The 4,985-nt window shown below is 35.8% G+C and overlaps 1 protein-coding gene across 21 annotated transcripts in view; it reads left to right on the top strand.

The window, feature by feature from the left end:
• Window positions 1-3,590, top strand: part of FOXP2 (forkhead box P2) — a 727,796-nt gene extending 724,206 nt beyond the window's left edge. For all 21 annotated transcript variants that reach the window (XM_053252207.1, XM_053252200.1, XM_053252222.1 and 18 more), the window contains one exon: window positions 1-3,590. This exon is cut by the window's left edge and continues 366 nt beyond it. The gene's annotated coding sequence lies outside the window, so the exon portion shown is untranslated.
• Window positions 3,591-4,985: the final 1,395 nt, after the last annotated feature.

The raw sequence follows: 4,985 nt of genomic DNA, 5'->3' as shown, positions 1-4,985 counted from the left end.
TGATTTTCTTGAAAAATAAAACTGTTTATATATAATGGCTTGCCCATTTAAAAAAATGTGGCGATCAAGGGTTCATGAAATGACTGAATATGAGGATACATGTTCTGTAGAAAGCAAATGGGCCTCATATACTGCCAAAAATAGTGTTAGTTTTCATCAATGTGAAAATTCCAGCATACAGTAGTTGTAATAATGTTAGAAACAATTGCTGGTCAAGTTCAACTTGTTGCTATTGTTTTTAATTTGCACAGGAGTAGTATCAGAAATTAGTATCACTGCTTGTATCTAGCTGAATTTTAAACAACAGAACATTAGTTTTTTATGTTGGTGCCACCAACTGTAAATGACATAAGTTAGTTATAACAAACCACAGTAATTAGACTGTTGCAACCATCTAAAAACCTTTTAAGCTTCCAGTCTGTGCTGTTAGTGTTAAGATGTAAAGTGCAATCCTAAGCTAACATTGTCTGTGCAAGCACCATAGAAACATTTGCATATCTGCATATATCTTACAACTGTACTCTTTACCTCCTTGTGATAAAGCTTTGTCTACCTGCAAACACAGTCAAAGGCTACAGCTGCAAACCAAAGCCTACTCTAACAATGGCCAATAGCTCAACGACAGAAGCAGCCACATGCTTTGGTCAGCCTTCTGTAACTTTAATTAGTACAAAGGAACCTTTCCATGAACTACCTGCTGTTTTCTGATGACCTCTGGGATATTTTCATTTAGCCCTATACCAAGAAACAAATATGGGGGGAAATAGTCAATTTTGTCATAGTGTAATCTTCTGAGGCCAAAAGTCAATCTTAAATGCAGTGAAGATTTGCTTTCATTTTAGGACAGAGGTGGGAACAAAAGTCTGGGCAGAAGTTATGATAGAAAGCAACAAATATGGATCACTGACCAAAACAATTATGTACTTGATGCAAATGCAGATTGCATATTGTTATGTAAAATATGTTTTTTTAATTATGTTCCCTCCCCATTCAGACCGGTTCCCCCGCCCTGCCCCCGTGGTGAATACATGTTGTTAGAAGAAGTCTTGTAATCTTCGTTGTGTGCTATTTTTTATAGTCTTAAGTTATAATGACAAAAAAGTAGGAACCAAACATAAAAAAAGGTCTAGTAAAGCCAAAAATTAATTTCATATTGATTTAAAGTAATCTAGGTGAGTTTTTACACTGAAAGCAAAGATTATAGCAATTGTAGTCCATGGTATTTATTTTCAGTCAAACCAAAGTTACATATAATTCTGCCTCTGTTTATACGGGATACTAACACTAACAATACACTCCCTTTGGAAGACTTGCACAGGCCAAATTGTTGGAATGCTTGTTATTTTTATTTTTATTTTTTTTAATAACTCCAAATCCAAAAATACAATGATACATTAATGGTGTAGTTGAAAATAGCATAGTCAGATGTTTGCTTAAAACCTAGAACTTTACGTGTTGCTTTTCATGTGCTGTGCCAAGTCTTGATAATACTTTTCCCCCCAACCAAGGGACCTCATAACCTGATTATGGTTATTGCTTTACAAACAGTTTTTTCCACAGAAGGTGGCTGCTAGAGCTTAACATAGGTACCAGTTCCATGCGATGGACCTGGGTCTTGCAAACTAAGCTCATTGTATTCTTTGCTGAAATCAGCAAATAGACTTAAAGAGAAACACAGTCATCTATCACGCCAAATAAAAGGACAAAATGGCTTTCGAAAGGGTTTTCCCACTTACCCAAAAGGCTTTCTGAAAGCTTCTACCTCTGCAAAAGAAAACAAAACACAAAAAGAAATTAGAACAATTATGGCAGATTGCATGAATTGTGAGAACGTCACAGTAACTGCTACTTTTCATTATGTTTGTCTTTGGGTCGTGATAACAGAAGGTTTATAGTAATTACATCAAAAGGAAGATTTACCATGTGAATGATGGTGTTTTTTTTCAGTCTTCTAAGATCCCTAATGTGGGGATGACCTGAAAGGGACTAATGTTTCTTTCAAGTGCATGTTCAAAAGACTTTGATGGACTGGAAGTAAATGTGATAATTGAACCATCAAGAAAGGTGGCCTAAGACTACAATGCTAAAGTATGCATACCTCAGTTACAAACCTTTTTGAAAGGAAGTCTCAGCCACAGAATGCATATACCTGTAGAGTTTTGCATGGGTTTTATATAAATACAATTTAAAGAAAAAAATAGCTGCTTGCACATTATACCAGAAAAACCTCCAAAACTGCAATTGCTTTGAAAAATAGACTTTAGGTTTTTTGGAGTTTTCTGAGATGCTTGGTCTGTATTTTGATAATTGTGCATATTATGTAAAAATGTTGGTGGACCCATAAATGACCAGACTTTTTCTAAGAAAAATGTTGCTTTAATGCATTTCATGAATTTTTACTCTGATATCATTGCTTGCTAGTAATAGCAAACCTGCTTTTCTGCATCTGCTTTGCGTAGCTATTGTAAGGCTTTGAACTAATGTATGTATTTATTGCTTGAACTTCTGTGCATACCTTATAAAGCATAATGTCTGACAATTTAAATGGCTCATGTATTCTTGCTCCTATCATAAGCTGATAATGGGGACTATGATCTTTTGTATACAGCAAATTTTAACTGTAGCACAAACATCTGTTTATGTATTGGTGGAATATTCCTGTTTTATTTATCTTTTTTGAGGTAAACTAATTTTTGATACTTTTCATTACTGTGTACTGTGTTCATACCTTGAATTCTCTGACGTTAGAAGTCATGGTTGAGAATTGTAACAGCTGTTGTTCGTTCTGTATTCATGGCTCTCACTGCTGAATAAAATAAAGGACCAAACCTAGGATTTGAAAGAAAACTGTCTACCTCTAACACCAGGGAGTTATCAGATTTTATTTTACATAGTTTTAGTCTACAAAGACACAATTGCTTAAACCTAGTGGGCTTAAGGCTTATATTCTATGTGGTTGAATTCATGGCACAGTTGTACTGTTTGAAAATCAATTAAAATTTCATGTGAATGTTACAAGCATTAGGTAGAATTACCACTAACTGGGTTTTCTTTGGATAACTCAGATATGGGGAAATGATCATCAGCATTCTGTGTCTACAGCTGCTTAACTTCATAAGAATGCATTTCTTTGTGATTAGGGAATCGAAGCACAGCCAGCTAGGAATAGAGCAACTGAGCTATGCTTTAAAAAGTAAACCATTGTGGACTTTAATGTCCCTGGTCAGAATCAATCTCAAGCTCCCATAGTCTGTTTTACTCAGATTCTTCAAATTGGGCATTCACATTTTGGAGAATTTACTTCAGGATTTAGATGACACATTCCAATACTAGTGAACATTTTTTGAAAGGCTAGTGTTATTAGCTTCTAAAGCACACATTCACCCTTGTTATTTCAAGAGTTCAAATCAGAATGGGTTTTGTCCATAAAATCAGGCATATTTAACAAAAATAAAGATGTAAATTTTACTATAGTATTAATGTAAACAGTGTTTTCACTGCTGCTGGATGTAAAAATGTAAATGAAACCATTTCATTCACTTGCTTAAGTTTCTGGTGTATAAATAAAAAGTCTACTTCTTTTTGACCCATTTATAACCCACAGGGTTTTATTTTTTTCTGGGAAGTTCATTCTTCCACCCTGCGAGCCCTGTTCCTATGTGTGTGTTTAGGAGTTATATAATCTGTGGAAGAAGATTTGTTACGAAGGTGTTGAGAGGCATCCTGAGGCTTGGAGGGAAATATTAAAGGACAAATTTGCAGAAAACTATCATCTGCTTTATTAAACCCTACATGAGGCTTTTTAGACTCATGTTTACTCCTTCACTTACTGTCCCAACATACTTTGCATTTTCTCATATGATGTGAAATTCAAAAGACTGTTCAACTTCTTGTGCTATGTTTGTTCTGAAAGGAATAGTCACAAATCTATGAGCCATTTCACACATTACATTTCAGTTGTACACCTAAGTTGCTTTAAATCTTTGCTTTAAAATGTAATGTGCAAGCATACATTTGCAACATATGCATCATACAGATAAACCCCGGAGAGCTGTGATTTGTTGCAGTTTCTTGTTGAGCCATCCCAAGCTTTCCCCTGAGTAAGGTGTGAAATGGCCCAAAGATGTACGTATGCGCTGCCATACAGAAAGTTGCAAGCAGAATGGAAAGAAGTATTCATTCAGGACTGCACAGATAGGATAAAAGGTCCTCTGTGTTCTGAACATGGCTTGATTTTCCTTGCCCAAGAATTGTATATGAGCTTGTGGGATGGAAAATTGCTGTCACAGGGCAGGTGGTTTCTGGCCTTTTCTTGTCTAGTGCTAATCATTCACATTTATGTTGTGTAGCCATGGGTCCCCACCACCACCACCATCTTAAACCAAGTTCTATCATCCTCTCTGTTAATTTTGCTTTTCATTATTAGTTGCACATATAGATATCTCTGGTATATGCCCCACATTTTGAGGAAGCTTCGCTGGCCACCTATGTAATTGAAACCCAAAATATAAGCACGGATTCCTGTCATCTTTACTGACATAAGTGAAGATGGAGGCTTTTAATATCAATTCCAAATCTCTTTTTAAAACCCCTGAAATGAAAATGTGTGTGGCAAAATTCTGTAAGGCACAAACTAGAGAGAATTGTTTTGCAAGTATGAGGGCAAACTGACAATTTAGCAACATTTTTAATGTCCTAAAACAGGAGCATCATTAGGCTAGTAGACGGGGCTTGGATCCCAAGAACCATGTGCAGGACTAGAAACTGTCTATACTGGTCCATGATCTTGTCTAAGAACTAGAGGAAAGTTTCTTACAGTGTGGCACCACAAAGTTGTTGCATTACAGTACAAGAAACAGAGAATAAGCTATAATCAGGCTAACTCTAATGGTCCATAAAAAGTTCTTACGAAAGATATTGTGCAAGATCTTACACAAGAGCTTGCACAAATGGAGAAATTCCTCTGGATTTGGGATCACTTGGTT

The sequence above is a fragment of the Hemicordylus capensis genome, chromosome 5, assembly GCF_027244095.1.
Source record: "Hemicordylus capensis ecotype Gifberg chromosome 5, rHemCap1.1.pri, whole genome shotgun sequence".
NCBI classification, from domain to species: domain Eukaryota; kingdom Metazoa; phylum Chordata; class Lepidosauria; order Squamata; family Cordylidae; genus Hemicordylus; species Hemicordylus capensis.
This window is presented reverse-complemented; position numbering and strand designations above follow the sequence as displayed.